Source organism: Simochromis diagramma, unplaced genomic scaffold (genome assembly GCF_900408965.1).
Source record: "Simochromis diagramma unplaced genomic scaffold, fSimDia1.1 OVJJ01000477.1, whole genome shotgun sequence".
Classification (NCBI taxonomy): domain Eukaryota; kingdom Metazoa; phylum Chordata; class Actinopteri; order Cichliformes; family Cichlidae; genus Simochromis; species Simochromis diagramma.
The window spans coordinates 639,656-649,860 of record NW_024387300.1 but is presented as its reverse complement, the minus strand read 5'-3'; positions in this window follow the sequence as shown (position 1 = coordinate 649,860).

The following is a 10,205-nucleotide window of genomic DNA, read 5'->3' as shown; positions in this document are numbered from 1 at the left end:
TGGCTACACATACAAGTATTGCTCTCCACCTGCTGCCAATTTAAAAAGAACATCCGATGGATTAAAAAAAAAAATCAGCATTTTAAATAAAAGTGTAAGTGGTAGAAGCATATGTTTATGTTCCACCTCCTAGAATGATAAACTTTGACAGCGTGTGCACTAGAAAAATGTGCTCCAGTATAACCCCAAAAATACGACTACTAGAGTAAAAAGTTAAAGGAACAACTTAAACATTTTTAACTTTGAGTTTCTGGTGTGATTTTGAGTACAGCCCTCAAAGAGTGGATGATTTTAGTTAACACTGTTCCTTTGTTTTGTTCTTTTGTTCTCAACAAATTAACAACAGTGTATTATAAATATAGACTATTTTATAATTGTGTAATTATATACAATTATAATTTTTGAATAACTGTCAATGTGTATTTTAAGCGTCCCTTTAATTACTATTATGTTACATATACGATGCTGACACAGGAGAACATGAAAGATAATAACAATTTAAAAACACGACTGAAGGAGACCATACATAATACAGGAATCATTAAAAAACTAAAACATTCCTCTTTATGTTTACTTAATATTTTAGTGCTTCTACCACAAACAACATAGGCTTCTGACATTATAGGAAAGAGAAAAAAAACATAGAAAGTTTGATATGCTCCTTTGAAAATCAAAACATTAGCCAACAGACCAAGACTACAAACCTACACAGTCAATATAGCTTTTGCACTTAAGAAAAAAATCAAAGCAGAACATTTCTGCATGCATTTAACTAAAGTAAACAATCAGTTTAGTGCATACACACACTCACTACTTCACACTTTTCCTCCCACTTGTAGGGCTTCTTCTCACCCATTGCGAGAAGTATGGGATCAGAACGATGCCACCTTGAAATGAAACCGAAAAAAAATTGTAACTGAAATAAATGTACTGAAAAATCTTGTATTGAAACTGAAAAAAAAAATTGTGGGATATATTGTGGGACAAAACACGCAATAAGAGGCTCGCGCTGGGATTCCGACCCGCATGTATTTGCATACATTATAGAGGCTACTAGTGCTGACTGTTAGGATGCCTGGGTCGTCGACCCAGGGTTTTTGAGTTTATGATATTATTTATACTGTCTAGTTTTTGGTTTCTTTGAGTTCTGTCTTATGGCTTAGGTCTCTGTCTTCTTTAGTTGCTCTGTCTCCCCTATCACCTGCATCCCCTTGTCTAGTTCGCGTCTATGTGTATCTTTAGTTCCTATATCCCCGTGTTCAGTCAGTGTTTTGTGTCTGCCCTGTTCCCACGTCTCTGTTCCCTTTGTAGTGCCTGCATGTGAGTCTGTGTCTTTGTTCAGTCTGTGTTATGCGTTTCCTGTTTTACTTTGAAGGTCTGTGTCTTATCTCAATGTGTTCAGTTTACGTTTCTTTGGTCTCGTCAGTTCTGATTTGTCCCAGCTGTGTTTCCCTCCTGTTACCCATTCCCTGATTGCTCCTTCTGTGTATTTAAGCCCAGTGTTTCTCTGTGTCTGTGTCGCGATCTACCGTTTATTTTGCTGTGTGTTTTGCCTGTCCACCGGTGTTAGTTTATTTTTGACATTTTCCAGTTATGCCATGTTTGCGTTCAGCATTAAAGCTGTTTTTGTTTAAGTTCTGTCTCCGGAGTCTGCACCTTGGGTCCTTTTCCTGTCTGCACACAGCCACACCTAACACTGACCAAGCTGCCATCTTTCTCTCTTCCCGTCTTTCAATGGCTGCTTCAATTGCTTGACCCTCTAAACCGCAGGTAAGTAATCATTTTTTGTCATCTTTCCTTGCTGTCGCTCTGGACTGGACATTAGTTTAGTTTTTTTAGCTACATCTGGTGAAGTTGTGGTAAAATGCTGGTATTAGCCTATTCGTCGTAGCAAGCTAGCCTAAAGCTAATATTTGCTAAATTTAGGGATACCCGTGTCTCTTTAGGAGTTGGAGGCCGTTGTTTTAGGAGCGGCACAAGATCTCATCAACAGGCAGTGTTGGGGAGTAGCGTAATACATGCACCGGCATTAGGTATTCAAAATACAAAATATGAGTAAATGTATCCGTTACAGTTACTGTTCAATAGATGATATTGAGAACACAGTTACTTTGTTGAAATAAATGGATTACATGGCGGTATTTTCCTGTTTCATATGTTAGGCCAGACCTACCCAAAGTGTGGGGCCGGGGGGGGGCGCAGAGCCATTGCAGGGGGGGCCCGGCATGAAAAGGGAAAAAAACAAAAAACAAAGCTTGGACACTGCTAGCACGGGGCGCCCACACAAACGCAAAGCAGGAGATGAAGCATCGCTGAATACGTTTCCAAACCAACTTCATTTTAAGCCAAAGACTAGAAAATATGGTGAAGCAAATCTTCCCTTTGGTTTCACCTGCACAAGTGCCGAGGTAGGTCTCCCCTGCAGAATTGGTTTTCCCTTCATCGGGAGCAGCGCTGGGCTCTTCAAATCACGGACAAACAGTATCCCACATTCTTGATTTTTAGTTCACAAACACTTGTTGTAATGACTAACTACTCCTGACATTTTGGAGATGTTAGCTCTTTATACAGTAAAGTTACAGCGGGATACAAATAACAGCAGGCTGATCCTGCCACAATTTGTTCCCTCGGTTCAAATCACGGACAAACAGTATCCCACAGCTGTTTAAGTTTTTAAACCCATTTTGCACAGAGAGGCCTTTTTTGAAAAATGTATTGATAGCAATGTTGAATATTATTACACAGGAAAAAAACAACTACAAGTAAAATAATTACACCGTGACGCCTCTGCCTTTGTAAATGGAGGGACAGTAACTGTGTGTGTAAATGTAAGCGTGCAAAACCTGAAGATAGAGACACTGTTACTGTTAATCTGACTATCTGCCATTCTGCAATTCATCTCATGTAAACAATAACGTGGCGCACAGCGTGACGTGAAAAAAGGCACATACCTTTGACGTTGCGTTGCCTGTATTCCTCATCCACACATAAACGCAAAAAATGAGTTTTAAAAGATCTCCGTTTTCGGTGATTCCAAACGCCGTTTACGTGTGGACGAAACAGCTGCGTTTTCAAAATCACCCGTGTACGTGCAGACGCAGCATAAAAGAGTTAGTAGTTTATTTTCTTACTACCTGCAGATTACTTGTATTTGCTTAATTGTTTACTAAATGTTTGAGGTGGGAAATAAACTGGAATGGAGCAAAATATGGGTGTGTGTGGTTGGAGGATGTGTGCGTGTGTGTGTGTGTGCACGCGCGAAGGGCGGGGTGGGGGTGGGGGGCAAATATTTTTCTTGTAAAACAAAGGGGGGCCCAGCAAAAAAAGTTTGGGAACCACTGTGTTAGGCTATGGTCTCTCTATTTTTGGTAATTCCACGCCGGTGGAAACCCAAACAATGCACACAATAAGAGGCTCTAAAAATTATTATACAAAAATGATTTAATATGAAGGCAATAGCAGAGTGTTACAGGCATCACCCTAAACAATGTAGCCTGATGGGCAGTGTAGTCCGTGCTGCAGGGAGAATGGACTGCCATACCCGTTATGTGTCTGTGAGCGAGGGAGGCAGAGAAAGGAAAAGTATGAGCTGTCACGGAGCAGAAACGGGAGCTGGAAGCATGTAAATATAATAATAACCACTGCAGCCAAAAAGAGTGCCTGACGAGCCCAGCTCTAAGTAAGCTATTAAGACTCGACTGTACACCGTGTTATTCCAAAACAGTAAGTTCCGTTGGAGCAGCCTTTCAACGCCTCTCTCTGTCTCTCTCTAGCAAAGCTGACCCAGACAACAAAGTAAAGCTAGTTTTCAGCCCAACACGGACCCGACGTATTAGCCAGAGGTCCCTTTACTACGGTTCGGAGCCGCGGACCTGTTTTATATACGCATGGAATAGTTTTCTATACGAGATCGCTGCAAAAAGTGCAGCTTTACCTAATGTCCACCTACTGTTACTCATTTATATTAAGATTTAAACATCTAGTTGGTGTTGGTATGGCGAGTAGCCTTCAGTAATAGTAATAAATCACACAGCAATAGTACATTCATGTAGTTGTAAAGTATTCAGAATACATTTCTTCTATAATCTTTGGTGGAATACATTTTAAAATTAACCTTCCCAACACTGTCAACAGGTTAGCACCTCATACCACAGTGCAGCAAAGCAGTCTCATGAGCGCTGGGAAGGACGAGCCCAGAGCCCAAAACAGACAGTGCAGGAGATGACAAGGTTAGTAATTGTATGGTGAAAATTATACTTTTAGTTATCTTGATTGGCAAAAGAAAAGTAAATACAAAATCTGCTTCTCACATATAGGACATTTCCAAGATTTTTTTTCAAAACTTCTTCAATTTCTTTCATTACAGCTGTCCTGTGCCAGATGTTCTGTTGACCCACAGTGAGAGGCATCATTTCAGAAACACCAGGAAGACTGAAACTCATCGCCGGGATCAAGCAGGGCTCGTGATCTTCACCAGCAGCTCCCTCACAAGAAGGATAAACCCAGCATTTCATGAACACTGATGGAGACCTTTGCTTTGTGTAATGTTAGAAGTACTCAGATAATCCTCAGAGGGTCTGGACTTTTACATAATATAATAGCTTTAAGTCCTGTAGAAAGTTAAATATATGTTGTGCTCTCTGGTTACTCTGGTATGAATGACTCTGAATTACTTTATGATAAATAACACACTATTGTCAAAAAACAGTGAAAGAATTCCAGATCACAAGTTTTTAGTTCAAATACAAGTAACAACCTTAAAAACAAAATTAATTTCAATTAATTGTTTTTCACTATCATTTTTTTTTTCAGTTTCAATACAAGATTTTTCAGTACATTTATTTCAGTTACAATATTTTTTTTTGGTTTCATTTCAAGGTGGCATCGTTCTGATCCGATACAAAGAGGTTAAGAATCTGTAGTGTTCTCACCCCTCCTCTGCTCTGGATTGATTTTATGTAGCGTTCCAAGAGGAGAGCGAGATAATGAGATCGCAGCATGCATTTTTCATGGACAGGATGAAAGTGCAACAGTCACGGTTCCGAATCTACATTTCAAATAAAACTGCAGCCCACGTCCCTCCCAGAAGAACCTTTGCCTCCGAAAATGAACTTATCCTTCAGCGTTCGGCCTCCAAAGTGAAGACAGTGATCTTTGCCAATGGCAGGACAAAGGCTGGAAGAGACAATGCTGAGAAACTAAGAAAATCCTTGTTTTTCTTTAAAATGGCTTGATTCGTAACATACAGGACAGAAAAGAAAAGATGTGACGCCAGTGCTAGCATGAGGAATGCAGATCTGACAATGCTTTATCCTCTAGAATGTAATGATCTAAATCCTTAACTAAGAACATGGGAATGTAATCCTCAGAGAGCCAATGATCAACATTTTGCCGGTGAAATAGTTTCATTTGTCTGTTTCTGAGGATCAGTTTAGACTATTCAAACAGAGAGTTCTAACCTGCAAGCTGCCATCTGTAGGCAGCCTAAAAATTGACTTGCCAACATTTCCTCTTGCTGTGTGACAGTGCAAAGGAGACGCACAATAACAGTGATTACATTCTGATAAAGGCAGTAATTTCATTGCAGTGGGCAAGGGCTGCTTTGTGTGTCGGAGCAGAGAGCATGTTTCAAAATCATCAGATGCCTTGATCTAAAGGTACGTCTCAGCACAGAGACACAGAGTGTGGAATCAGTCAAAGTTCACACAATTCTGCTTGTAGGCTTCACACTCCTCTCATGTAAGGATCTCAGCCAAACTGAAGCCTTTTACCCTTTTCAGTAAAAATGGGGAAACACAGTGACAGCTGCTTCTCCTTGTACATGTTTGCTGTGTACAAGAATACATGACAGCTGCTGAAGGATTTATGAGGTTTTTTACCTTTAGAGCTCCGGCAGTTGCTGAGCACTGATATAGTGCTTTATTTATCAGTTATTTCATATACATACACAACATATTTAAACTATTTTTTGTATTTTTCTTCACATCTCTCTGATGGTTCTGATGAAAAACTTGACAGGACCAACAAGAAACAACCAAAAATGTCGATTTCTATTTACATTTTTTGCAGTGGTTTATCACAGTAAGATTGATGAAATTGTAACAAGAAGAAACATCCTTTCATATAAGTAAAAGTAATTGTTTTTTAAAGAATCTGTGGTGGACTGTTACCATTACAGCTACATGTGCTGAAATAAATTTCCCAGCTTCTCATTTGCTTTGCTTATTCCCCCCCTTCTTTTTTTTTTTTTTTACAGAGATCATGATATTCTGGTCTCATATATCCTGAGTGATGGCTGACACATTTGTCTGTGCATTGCAAATTGCATATGGACATATTTTAAAAGCTAGAGTTTATAAGAATAGTAAATTACACAGGGATTAAATAGCTGAGAAAACAAACACACACACACACACACAGACAAATTAACTCTGGTGCCACGCGTTTCTCATTTCTCACTCTGGCCTGTCAAGCTGGGAGATCAGCTCTTAATGGAAATGTTGACTGTTTTATTTAAGTGCCAAATGCTCTTCTCTTTGTTTGGACTGTTAATGTCTAACTCTTCACTCCGCTTTGCTCTGACAATGTCTATGAAAGGTTTTCTCTTTTCTTTTAATCCAGTGTTTTAGCTTGTTTCCCATTATTGTGGTGCATTGGCTTTCTTCAAGTCACAGCATGAAGATGCACCAGATCTACACCCTAAGCAATTAAGAGTTATGGCCATACCAGTGAGGCAGACTTTGACCAGTACAGGGAGTGCAGAATTATTAGGCCAATGAGTATTTTGTCCACATCATCCTCTTCATGCATGTTGTCTTACTCCAAGCTGTATAGGCTCGAAAGCCTACTACCAATTAAGCATATTAGGTGATGTGCATCTCTGTAATGAGAAGGGGTGTGGTCTAATGACATCAACACCCTATATCAGGTGTGCATAATTATTAGGCAACGTCCTTTCCTTTGGCAAAATGGGTCAAAAGAAGGACTTGACAGGCTCAGAAAAGTCAAAAATAGTGAGATATCTTGCAGAGGGATGCAGCAGTCTCAAAATTGCAAAGCTTTCGAAGCGTGATCATCGAACAATCAAGCGTTTCATTCAAAATAGTCAACAGGGTCGCAAGAAGCGTGTGGAAAAACCAAGGCGCAAAATAACTGCCCATGAACTGAGAAAAGTCAAGCGTGCAGCTGCCAAGATGCCACTTGCCACCAGTTTGGCCATATTTCAGAGCTGCAACATCACTGGAGTGCCCAAAAGCACAAGGTGTGCAATACTCAGAGACACGGCCAAGGTAAGAAAGGCTGAAAGACGACCACCACTGAACAAGACACACAAGCTGAAACGTCAAGACTGGGCCAAGAAATATCTCAAGACTGATTTTTCTAAGGTTTTATGGACTGATGAAATGAGAGTGAGTCTTGATGGGCCAGATGGATGGGCCCGTGGCTGGATTGGTAAAGGGCAGAGAGCTCCAGTCCGACTCAGACGCCAGCAAGGTGGAGGTGGAGTACTGGTTTGGGCTGGTATCATCAAAGATGAGCTTGTGGGGCCTTTTCGGGTTGAGGATGGAGTCAAGCTCAACTCCCAGTCCTACTGCCAGTTTCTGGAAGACACCTTCTTCAAGCAGTGGTACAGGAAGAAGTCTGCATCCTTCAAGAAAAACATGATTTCCATGCAGGACAATGCTCCATCACACGCGTCCAAGTACTCCACAGCATGGCTGGCAAGAAAGGGTATGAAAGAAGAAAAACTAATGACATGGCCACCTTGTTCACCTGATCTGAACCCCATTGGGAACCTGTGGTCCATCATCAAATGTGAGATTTACAAGGAGGGAAAACAGTACACCTCTCTGAACAGTGTCTGGGAGGCTGTGGTTGCTGCTGCACGCAATGTTGATGGTGAACAGATCAAAACACTGACAGAATCCATGGATGGCAGGCTTTTGAGTGTCCTTGCAAAGAAAGGTGGCTATATTGGTCGCTGATTTGTTTTTGTTTTGTCTTTGAATGTCAGAAATGTATATTTGTGAATGTGGAGATGTTATATTGGTTTCACTGGTAAAAATAAATAATTGAAATGGGTATATATTTGTTTTTTGTTAAGTTGTCTAATAATTATGCACAGTAATAGTCACCTGCACACACAGATATCCCCCTAAAATAGCTAAAACTAAAAACAAACTAAAAACTACTTCCAAAAACATTCAGCTTTGATATTAATGAGTTTTTTGGGTTCATTGAGAACATGGTTGTTGTTCAATAATAAAATTATTCCTCAAAAATACAACTTGCCTAATAATTCTGCACTCCCTGTAGACTCTAATCCTTGAGTGAAGGTGAACGTGAGATCATGCGTTCATGGAAATGCTGACTGTGTTACATATCACGAAAGTGTTGCAGTAAAGGTATCCCATATGGAAAAGATATATATAAATTTTATAAAGTTTGTATCTGTCTTGTGTGAAACTTGTATGAAAAGCATATAAGAGTAAAAACAGATATAAGATCCCTTGAAAAATTATATAATGAAACTTGTATGTTTTGGATACTTACTAAAACAATGTATGAAAGTAATGAGAACGTGGCCACTTTCATGAGTAATCACATATAAGTTTATACTATTTCTTTTCCATATGGGATATGTCGTCATGTACTAGCAACTTGAGTTGATGGTGAGTGATAAGTTTTTGAAGTAGCATTTGTAGTTCACTCCATCCTCAATAACCTCTGTGCACAATACACCTCAGCGTTGCTAACTTTCTGCGGAGTCAATTGCTACAAATTTCAAAAAATTGAGTCCAACTCTTGTGACTCATTTTACAGTGGCTATGCTTATCCTATACATTGGGCATTGTAATACCCAGACCGTATCAAACTATTAGGTTATCTCAGACTGCCCATCTGAAGTCAATGGGTTGATTCAAACAGAATTAAGCATACATTATACAGCTTGTCCCTTTCAACCAATACTTGTTCCATAAAATGCCCAACAGAGTGGTTTTTGTGTTTTTTGTTATATTTTTTTGGGGGGTAAGACTTTAAGCACCATTTGGGTGCTTACAAAGTGGTTTTACACAAAAATATAGTGCAGCCCTTCTTCAACTTCAGTTGAAATATCTTCACCACAGTGCATAGAGATTCAAATAAGTGTTAGAAACAATACTTATTTCTTTAAATTCTGTTAATATCTTATTTTAACTTCAAAAGATTTTAAACTCTTTGCAAACTCTGAGTTTTACAACAAGTATATAAAGATGAAACAATGAAGATGAAAAATGGGAAGTGTCTTCTTACTACAGATGCCATTTTTAGGATATTTTCTTTCTATCTACCATAAATAAATTGCTGTTGAGTTTAATCTGAGTGACTGGTATAATCAGGAGTTCAATCTAGTTGGTTTAAATTTGTGAATGTGTTGCACACTGTTCCAAAAAATAGTAATGTCAAATTATTTTACTGTGTATTTTACAGTTGTGAGCTGTTTTTCTAGAATATCATTACATTTACATAAGTAGACTGTGATCTGACACATCAAATGTAAAATAAATTAACATCACTGTAAATGTAATAAAACACAATTTACTTGTTTGTTAAATATATTTTGTTGTACATATGCATATTTAGCCTACCAGCTTGGGGTTAAATAACAAGCTCAATCTCTTTCTGTGAGCTTCTTTGTTAAGATTTCTCTGCATGCCACAATGTAAAACATTGCACGGACACGCTGTGCTAATTATATATTTTGAAAAAGAAATAGTAGAGGTAGGAATTGCAATTAATATAAATAACATGACGCTAAGCATCGGCCAATGAATGTGAACTAACAACAAGGTCGCGGGTAACGCTGCGACCGTAGGAAAAAAAACCCTAATATGAAGGTATTTTACTGTGCATTTTACAGTAATGTTCTGCTCTTCTAGAGTATCATTAAAGTTACGTAAATAGACGTTGACTTCATGAAAGAAATCTCCGTCCCGGGTCATCCGTGGATCGGGTTTTCCTCCGAGGCGTGGGCACCTATAAGCAGAGTTTTGTCTTTACCCTATAAGATTCAAAATTATTAAAAGTAACACTCAGGTATGCCGTTCAGCAGGTTAGTTACAGCGCCGGGAGTAGCTTGGGAGAACAAGGAAACACAGACTGCCTCAGGTTGCTTTCCCAAAATCAACTCAAAGGTTTATTCATCATACAACAGTTTATATAGA